This window comes from Lissotriton helveticus, chromosome 5_1 (genome assembly GCF_964261635.1).
Source record: "Lissotriton helveticus chromosome 5_1, aLisHel1.1, whole genome shotgun sequence".
Classification (NCBI taxonomy): Eukaryota; Metazoa; Chordata; class Amphibia; order Caudata; family Salamandridae; genus Lissotriton; species Lissotriton helveticus.
Genome location: NC_136065.1, coordinates 1562913892 through 1562924724, shown reverse-complemented (window position 1 = coordinate 1562924724; position 10833 = coordinate 1562913892). Strand labels below are relative to the sequence as shown.

At 42.3% G+C, this 10833-nt stretch overlaps 1 pseudogene; it reads left to right on the top strand.

Moving 5' to 3' along the window:
* Window positions 1–4202: 4202 nt before the first annotated feature.
* On the top strand, window positions 4203–10529 carry LOC144753701 (G2/M phase-specific E3 ubiquitin-protein ligase-like; annotated as a pseudogene).
* Window positions 10530–10833: the final 304 nt, after the last annotated feature.

Here is a 10833-nt window from a genome sequence, read left to right as displayed (position 1 = left end):
TCCTAGCCCTGAAAGCATTTCAGAAATACTTGTACAGCAAGACGGTGTTGATCCGTACGGACAACATGACCGCAATGTACTATATCCAGAAACAGGGAGGAACGCACTCTCCACAGCTGTCCCATCTGGCACAAAGCATATGGAAGTGGGCGATTCCCAAAAATATTTTTCTCCTAGCAGAACACCTTCCAGGGAAGGACAATCAAATTGCCGACCTGCTCAGCAGGCACAGCCAACAACTACACAAATGGGAGATTCACCCCCAAGTTCTCCAGCCATTCTTCGAAGAGTGAGGTCACCCACAAATAGACCTGTTTGCCACAAAAGAAAACTCCAAATGCCAGTACTTTGCCGCCAGATTCCCACATCCGTTGTCACAGGGCAATGCGATACGGATGAACTGGTCAGGCAGATTTGCGTACGCTTTTCCCCCAGCACCACTGATCCCGCTGGTGGCACGCAAACTGCGACAACACTCACTCACGCTAATCCTAGTTGCTCCCACGTGGGCGAGACAACCGTGGTACACAACGTTCCTAGAACTTTCAGTAGTTCCTCATCAAAGACTGTGCCTTGCACCCCATCTTCTAACTCAGAACCATGGAGAAATCAGACACCCAGATACCAATCGGATGAACTTAGTGATCTGGCTCCTGAGGTCTTAGAATTTGGATACCTTAACTTGCCCCCAGATTGCATGAACATCATTAGGGAGGCAAGACGACCAACCACACAAGCATGCTATGCAGCTAAATGGAAAAGATTTGTTATTTACTGCAACAATAACCAAATCAACCCATTAGACGCTTCCATACAAAACATTATATGTTACCTGCTGCATCTACAAAGATGTAACTTAGCATACTCTTCCATACGACTACACCTCGCTGCTATAGCAGCATACCTTCAAAACAGGCAACACCTTTCACTGTTTAGAGTACCAGCAATTAAAGCCTTCATGGAGGGTCTAAAAAGGGTGATCTCTCCAAGACACCCCCGCTTCCCCAGTCTGGAACCTAAATATAGTACTTACCAGACTTATGGGCCCTCCTTTCGAACCTCTACACTCATGCAAAATACAATTCTTAACGTGGAAGGTTGCATTCTAGTTGCCATTAACTCACTCAGTAGAGTGAGCGAATTACAAGCACTAACAATTCAAGAACCTTTCATGCAGGTACATGCCAACAGGGTGGTTCTTACAACCAAACCAAAATTCATGCCTAAGGTTGTATCCAATTTCCATATCAATCAATCAATAGAACTGCCAGTATTCTTTCGAAATCCACAGTCAGTAGCTGAAAGAGCCCTACACACATTGGTTGTAAAAAGAGCTCTACTTTATTACGTAGCATTCAGAAAGACAAAATAACTATTCGTTGCTTTTGCACCACAACACCAAGGAAATCCTATTTCAAAGTCAGGAATAGCCAGATGGATAGTTAAATGCATTCAAATATGCTATCAAAAAGCAAAACACACTTTAACCGTCCCCCCAAGAGCTCACTCTACAAGGAAAATGGGGGCATCCATGGCTTTCCTAGGAACTATTCCTCTTGAAGAGATCTTTTGACTGGGTGTGAGTGTTTGATTGGTTTAGATGCTCCGTCCATCACCACCTCCTTTTGTACCGCTTTGGCCGCCATAAGTGTGGCAGGGTATGCTCAGACGTGAGTCCCTTGCTCACTTTGCCACTGGATTCAAGCAAGCCGGGCTGAAGACGGCTGGAATGCCAGAAACTGGTCCTCGGAAGCTTGTTTACGGTCCAGGGAAGGCATGGCTTGGCAGTTCGGGCTGGACTGTTCCCATGAGGCACAGGGTCAGACTGATTTGCATATAGCCATGTCTGAACTGGGGTGGCAGAGTGGGCTAAAGAACGGTGATGGATCAAACCCAGATCTTTTGACTGGGTGTGAGTGTTTGATTGTTCAGATGCTCTGTCCATCACCACCCCCTTTTGTACCGCTTTGGCCGCCATAAGTGTGGCAGTGTATGCTCAGACGTGAGTCCCTTGCTCACTTTGCCACTGGATTCAAGCAAGCCGGGCTGAAGACGGCTGGAATGCCAGAAACCGGTCCTCGGAAGCTTGTTTCCGGTCCAGGGAAGGCATGGCTTGGCAGTTCGGGCTGGACTGTTCCCATGAGGCACAGGGTCAGACTGATTTGCATATAGCCATGTCTGAACTGGGGTGGCAGAGTGGGCTAAAGAACGGTGATGGATCAAACCCAGATCTTTTGACTGAGTGTGAGTGTTTGATTGGTTCAGATGCTCCGTCCATCACCACCCCCTTTTGTACCGCTTTGGCCGCCATAAGTGTGGCAGGGTATGCTCAGACGTGAGTCCCTTGCTCACTTTGCCACTGGATTCAAGCAAGCCGGGCTGAAGAGGGCTGGAATGCCAGAAACCGGTCCTCGGAAGCTTGTTTCCGGTCCAGGGAAGGCATGGCTTGGCAGTTCGGGCTGGACTGTTCCCATGAGGCACAGGGTCAGACTGATTTGCATATAGCCATGTCTGAACTGGGGTGGCAGAGTGGGCTAAAGAACGGTGATGGATCAAACCCAGATCTTTTGACTGGGTGTGAGTGTTTGATTGGTTCAGATGCTCCGTCCATCACCACCCCCTTTTGTACCGACATCTGTAAGGCAGCCACATGGACCACCATACACACTTTCACAAAACACTACTGTGTAGACGTGCAAGCAAAACAGCAAGCTGCTGTAGGCCAGGCTGTCCTCAAAACTCTTTTTCAAACTGCTGCAGCTGGCACAGGTAGCCACCGCTAGAGGAGATACTGCTGTACAGTCTATGCACAGATATGAATTCAGCAGCCCAGATGCCTCGAACGGAATATGCTACTTAACAGTATGCATCTGTTCTTGGCATGTAGGGCTGCTGACATTCATATCGGTGAGTTGGCGGTATGCCGTGGTGGCTGGTTTTTTTAGGTGTGCGTGTTTCCAGAGTTTTGCTGTTTCTCCATGTATTTTCCAGTCATCAGCAGGCGTGCTTGGATTCTTGGAGTGCTGTGGTGAACCAGTTTGCTTTTTTGTTGTATTGTCTTGTAGTCTTCTGGAGGGGAGAAAGTGTGTTGGTTCAGTTGTCGATCCATTGGTGGAGGTTGCTTGCCACAGCGTTGGCATCTGTTCGCAGTTAGGAATGGAGTGCAGGTGAAGGCGGAGGTGATGTGTTCTTCTGAGACTTTGTTCCAGATTCTGCATGGGAGGCGACACATGTGCTTGTGTGTGGTGCGTTTTCTAAAGGAAAAGTGGATGCAATGGTGGTCAGCCCAGATCAGTTCCATGATGTGACAGAGGAAGATGCTATTCCTCCTGCGAAGACAGGAGTGTGTGTCCTGTTGTGAGTGGGGGGAGAGATAAGATGCTTCAGTCCTATGTTGCTGAGGTTCTCTAGGGGGGCGGTGGTGTTGGGGTTGTGGTGGTTATTCAGGTGGAAGTTTAGTTCTCCAAGTAGTATGTAGTCTGTGGAGGTGAGTGTGTGGGATGTGATGGGGTCAGCAATGACATTAGTGAATGGAGAATGGGGCCAGGCAGTCTGTAGGCGAAGGTTCTACGGAGGTTTGTTCTGGGGTTGGTCTGGAAGTGGATGTGTTCCAATGGGGCGAGGCATCGTCCGAGTCAGTGGTTGTCATGCGGAGGGAGCTTTTGTGGATGCTGGCGAGTGGGGCGGGTGGAGCTGTCTTTCTTCGGGATCTTGCATTTGATCATTACTGAATATAAAAAAAACTCAAGCGTCGTTATATTTTGGCATGCAAAACCTGTCGAAAGATAATGGGAGAGAAAAACAGGGTATTTACTGTATCATGCGGATTTTGGTGCTTTAAACACCAAGAGCTGCATGCTATTCTCCACAAACTAGCAATAAGTGTTATTTATTACAACCAATATTTAATGTACACTATGGTAAAATTATTTATCAGGTGCCTAAAGTAACAGGTAAACTCGTAATCAGGTCATCCGTCTAAAAATCTTGGTCTCTCAAAAATATAATGGGGTCCTGATTAATAAAGTTACTCTTGAGAGTGCGGAGTCTTGAACTGCAATGTGGAGATTCTGCACCGAGTACAGAGACTATGTCCCAAGTACAGTGATTAAGCCCCGTGTGCGAAGGCGAAGGCTTTAGTTTCTCATTCAAAAAATGTGAATTGCAGTTTGGTAGATGTGGTAGATCCGGATACACGAGACATGTTGCAAGAGGTAAGCAATAGATACTAAACAATTGTGCTGATGAATCTTTATCAGTTTTTATTATTTTGTTTTCACTTAGTTGAGGGTCTATTAGTCAAAAACATGCAAATCCTTTGCGTTTAATTTTGTGGTTACTAGTTATTTATGGATCTGGGATTTATGTATAATTGCCATACGTACTATAAACGAATATGAAAAGAAATGACACTCATCTATTTGATATGGAATTGGGTCAATACTTAATGTCTATTCCCGGGCCTCCACACTTGTTTAAAGTTTCCAGAGCAACCTCTACGTACTTGCTACTCTCTCAACTGCCATACACAAATCCACATTCTTGCATCAGTGATCAATCAAGAACGTCCTACTGTTAACCCAATGTTGATCTATATTTCTTGGCGATACCACCAAATCAAAAGTATGTGATATGTTCTTGGTATGTCAGAGTCTTCACATTACAAGAAGACAAAGTTTCAGGCACATAACTAGAGTCATACCAACTACCACTTGCAGTTGCCCCATGAGACTTCCCTGGAATTGCTACAGTTTTCAGAACTGACTAATAACATAATAGACCAAGTTTCTGCAAACAATGTGATATAGGAGAGGACCTAAATATCTGTATTCTGTATTAATACACTCAGTGTGGAATTTTGCAATTGTACTAACAGAAAACCTACTGCCAAACACTTTCAGGTACATTAGGCCATTGTGCTAGTCATCTTTGTCTAATTTTCTCGCACTCTTTCCCAGTTGGTGTTCCATTTAGCGAGAGAGTGTAGCTAGTGTAAAAATACAGTAGCATTAACTACAGTAGCAGTTGATACTGTTTTAGTCCATTGACTGTTAAACTTTTATAAACATTAAACTTACTGAACAAATATGTTTATTTAGCAGATGGCCAAGACAAATTATTCTGCATCGTTACGGTTTAGTTACTAGTTTTTTTGTTACAGTGAAAAGGTGTTTTGTTACTATTTAATCAAAATATCACTATCTTAATTTTTCCAAAGATTGAGGATGCTTCGTCTCTTGAAACTCTTCAAGGATTGAAGTGTAGCAGGTTGCTTCCGTCCATTAAAATCTCTGAATGACAAAAAAGAACTATTGGAAGATATCAATTGGTACATTGTGGGGAGGACTGTTCCTTCACTAGTTAGGTACGGTGATATTTATATGCATATGCATTATAAAACAATATCATTTTGACTTTGCAATACATGTATGTCCATTTTTAAAAAGTAATTACTGTAAATCATTATCCATCCTAATGGCATCATACATATTCACACTGTCACAAGTGTCCCAACGACAGATTGTGAAATCATGCACATCGTGGTTCTCAAATATATTTTAAATTTACTTTGTTTCAGTTTTTATTGGCATTTTACAATACAACTTGTGCAGTCCTTCCTCCAGGGGGCATAAATAGAAGGCTAACAAAAATTACAGGAATCCCAACAATCCTATAGGTTCATCCCACGCAACACAAATCAAAATAGAGAAAACAAATAGGAAGAAATAAAAACCAAAGGCCTTCCCACCTCCCCAACTTTCCCAAATAGAAATTGCACTAAAAATTATGCAACAACTACCTTCCCTTCATAGTCACAATGAGCATCAGCATAAACAGCAGCGCATCAGAGATACTGGACTTCTCATATTCAAGTCTTGGCAGACCAAAAGGAGTTCTAAGAATGTAACAGATTCAGGGCTTGCATGTGTATGGGATAGAAAAGTAATGGCAGCCCTGTGAATAAAAACTTGATCAGCAGGCCACACATTACCTCAATGTTTTTAAATGTATTCACCAGGACATTGAGCAGTCTCATGGTTGTCCGAATAGTCCGAGATGTCACATTAACACTGGTGGAGGGTCCACTTCATACCGATCCACCGCCAGTGTTGTTTTATCTGTCCCCAAACAATTCCACATGTTCAATTGATCAGCAACTGTTTGATATTTTAACAAGTTACAGCATAGTTCCAACAAAGCAAAACCTGGTCTATCCAAGTATCACTTTAAATTCTGTAATGATTTCCAGAAAGGGGGGACATGAGAAGTTTCCCACCATATGTGTTTAAAGCCTCATAATAATTCACAAACTCCCCACAAAGAGTGTTGCCCTATTTTTTAAACTTAGTAGGATATAGATCTTAATCAAATATCACCTTATAATGAGCTTTCCTTCCTGCTAGCGTGTGCAAGATTGTTTGGGAATTGCGCCATTGCGTAGACCGGTGCATTACCATCTAACTAAGGCCCTCAATGGTATCTTAAAATTCTTGCAGATGCAGAGTATGTGTTGGGACCGAAGTCAGTAGCATATTATTTAGAAAGGTGATCCTAACTCTAGGCCCTCCTGCACAAACATCTCAACTGAAAGGAGATCTTTAAATCTCTGGAAGCTGCTTATTTGTTCAGGGTTGGAGAGACCAATTAGATCATTGAGTGTATCTAAAAATTTCTTATACATTTATAAGAAATGTACTATTGCAGGCTCCAACAGTAGGAGTATCTCTTTCCCCTGAAACATAACAGATAGTTTGGAAGCCCCTCCCTCCAACCGGTTATTAAAGGGACCTGGTTCTATTGCAGGTTTAAATGATGTATTCAAATCAATGGTGTGGATGGAGAGGGGAATGTTGTCAATGCAGATTTCTTAATAACCATGTCTAGACTGTGAAAGTTGCCTTTATGGGGGTGCCTAAGTATGCATTCAAGGGTTGATCAGATTTTGACTTCCAGAGCAGGTCCCAAATGTAGCATCCTATCACCACCCTTTCCATATGTGGCCAATGCTTCTCTGCATCTCTGTTTCTCAGAGCAACCAGTTTACTATCAGCCTCATTTGGGCTACCCTGTAGTATAAGGGCAAGTCCGGGTAGGGCAAGTCAACCCCCATGGTTCGGCAGTCATGTATATTTATGTATGTTTATCGGAGAGTGTAGTCCTTTCTGCCTGCCCAATGAAACAACTGTTCAACTGATTAAGGGAGGCCAACAGTTTCCTACAGACCATTATAGCAAGTGCCTGGAAAAGATAGAGAACTAGAGGAACTAAGTTTATCTTAATGGAATTGAGCCTCCACAATGAAGATAGGTAAAGAGAGGACCACCTCAGACAGTCCTCTCATATAACCTGAAGAAGCGGTGGAAAGTTAGCTTTGTAAAGGTCCTAAATCTTAGGAGTTAATATAACACCCAGGTATGTGCCTGCCTTATTTGTGCATTGGTACTGGAATTTTTTTTTGTTTTTTTTTGTTTGTTTATTGTACAGTTAATAAAAACTCACAATTATTACACAATAAATAAAAAGTCATTTGACTATTTAAAAAGAGGGTTAACAAAAAGGTATTGCTCATTGGTAAAATCACAGGGGGTCCATAGTAAGTTAATAAGTCTTCCTATTAGTCTTGGCCTTGATAATTGTTGTTCTTTTGATTGTAAGGCCATATTATCACCCAACTGTCTTTTCTGTTATTTTTTGTGAGTGGTTTCATATTTTATTCTAATTGCTGTGGCTTAATTGCTTATGGATCTTTATAGGTTCTGGGCCATTAAAGAAGTCTACTATTCTCCTGGTGCGGTGGGGCTGTCCCGCCCAAGTGTAGTTTCATTTAGTTTTTTTGCCACTAAATCAAAGTATTTGACTGTTCTGCAGTTTAGCTGTGTCTCTTCGGGGTTAAAGCAAAGCATCTCTGCTTGCCTGCAGGTTTTTACACCCTTCTGGTTCCATAGAGGCCGAAGCATGGAGCGCCTTATACCCATAAGTGCTTTGCAGATACAAATGATGTGTACAAGATCCTCCTTCGCAGATTGACAAAGGCGACAGGCGTTTGATGGATTTGGCCTTTTCCATGGTGCCTGATGACGTGCTATGGGTATATTGCCCAAGCGCATGTTTAGAAACTTGTTTTTTGTGTAAGGCCCGTTGATAGGTATTCTTGTGGCTTTGTGGTTCTGTACCCTTCAAGCACAACCCATCCGTGCGCTCTCTTGGTTAGGGTGGCTCTGTCCTCAAGTGAGGAGACCAATTTGATGGTTTTCGACACTGCTTTTTTAAAGGTCCCAAAGTCCGTTCTTGTTTCCCAAAGCGTATTTTACATTGGTACTGGGTGTTTAGTGCTAGTTCCTCAACCTTGCCCCAAGATAGTGTAAGGCTGAAAATTCTTGACTTTGCTGTGTTTACAATGAAGTTGTATACTCCCTCAAAGCGAGTAAGAAGTTGTTGAATGCAATGGAAAAATCTTGAGGGATCAGTAAATGATTAGAGGACATCATCAGTGAACAAGAATGCTTTATGAATCTCCTGCCCAAAGGTTATGCTTCCGACCTCCGTGTCGGCTCTAATGTGCTTCACAGGGTTCTATGCTAAGAGCATAAAGAAGCAGGGAGAGTGGGTAGCCCTTCCTTGTCTCGACCCATTGGTACCCTCTCTTTCATCTGCAATTCACTAGGATGTGAGACATAGGATTATTGTAATTCAGCCAAACCAATGCTATAAATCTGGGACCAAACCTCTCTATAGTCCTCATGAGGAAGAACCAGTCCACCCAGTCGAAAGATTTCTTGTGTCCAAGGCCACTATATGACCAGGATCTTATTTATGTTGACCTTTTCCACCAGCTGTTATCATATGTCTGTCTTAATTAGACAAATCCTGACTGGGCTGTGAAACAGAGCTATTCAGCTTTACTGCTGGAATTCCAGAGCAAAATTTAACATCAAGATTTAACAAGGGTGTCGGTCTATAGGAAGCAGAGCTGGTGAGATTTCTTTGGTTTAGGTGTTACTGTAATTAGGGCTTCACTCATTGTTTTTGAAAGTTTGCTTTTTTGCGGGATACTATTAAATATGGTTGTGAAGTCTGGTACCAACACCACTGGTTGTGTCTTAAAGAAATCACTTGTAATGCAGTTGGTACCAGGGGCCTTGTGAATTTTAGCTCCTTAATTGCCTTATTAGGTGGCAAGAGGTTCTATATTCGAATGCAGGTGTGTTAACTCTCCACTGATTAGCTATCCTCTGTCGGTCCAGCAATCTCAGGGAGTTCAGTGTACAAAACGGACCCCAGTCTGCGCTTCTGTTTAAGGAGAAGCTTTTGCTCTAGCACCAGAATCTCATGTCTCCAATAAAATGTGTACGTTCTGTTTACAGGGGAGCATCAGGCAGGCATGAATTTGTAGATTTAATTCAGGGTAATCACTGCATCATGCTGTCTTGCCTCATCACAATATCTTTGTTCAGCCAATTCGGGTCACTGCTGATCCCAGCCATGCTAAATATCTGACCACCAAGCGCCTCTAATGAGCAACAGGTTCTCCCCTGCAGAATGCCTCAGAGAGCCCTCTACATTACTCAGCCACAAGGCGCCATCTTACCAGGGTCGAACATAGGCAGCCTGCAGCTGAGGTATTTTCTACTTGTCCCCCCTTCCAGCAGTAGACAGGGTGACTAACTATCACTTGTCAGCAGAACGAAGGCCAGGGATTAAAACAGTCTGGAAAAGTTCCTAAAATGGGGTTGTGATGCCATACAAATTTGATATTTTGAAGGAGTGTATTGTAGGTGTCTCTTCAAAAATACTGAATCAATATCAGATGATTCAACATTTATGACTAAAATCCAGGTGGTCTTTTCATCTAATGCATAAAATAACAATTTATTATGCAGGGTTGGCCATGCCTTGTTAAAAGTCCAAGCACAGTCTCTAAGGTCCCATTCACACAATCCAAAGGGTCCACAGTTTGAAGTCGAAAATTGGCTGCCAAAAAGCTCAGAAAATCAACAGTTTGTCCTCTAATAATGTGCATGCTGGGTTTGGTTACTTTTTTCAGAAAAGCTGCAGGTCGTATGCTACCTTGCTGCTAGGAAATCATCACAAGACCACAGGAGAAAGAGAATTTGCCTTTGTCAGTGGTCTCTAACACCTAGCTTCAAATATTTCTATTTAGATTGAACTTTTTACGAACAGCTTGAACATAGGGCACTGAAGGACCTTTAGATGTGTCATAGACATAAATTAACTTTATAATAACTTTTACATTATAATTTGACCAATAGTTTGACTATTTATGATTAGGTATTATTTATTCTTTATTGCAGATTAAAGGAGGAGTTAAAAACTCTGGGAGTACTTCAGGCCATGGAAATTCATGAACAACTTTTTGAAGAGGCATTCATTTGGATGGAACACAAAATCACCACTGATATAAATGGAATGTTTAACATTAAATTCAGTTCATCTGGCAGTAACCGGTTACAGAAGAACACATCATTGGTTACTGGAGAGATTACCTCCAAGATTGTGAAGGCAAGTGAAATTGTTTCATTATATCATAGCTCAACTATTGATGAGTCACATCTGTTGAAACTATAATTTAAACCAGCCTATTATGGCAAACATGGTGTCAAAGACTTCCGAAAGATACTGTAGAGAAAAAGAGTTAGGAAGTTACATGCCAACCCGTTTTATTTGCACAGAGTAAAATCTATAATAAGAACAAAAGGATAATGCATCCATAATTATAAAGTCTATGCTTGCTTTATTTCAATCTTCAGTTTGCACAATATGTCTATTATTAATGTTGTTCAAGCTTAATTGTAGTGTCCTGTCAGTAAAATG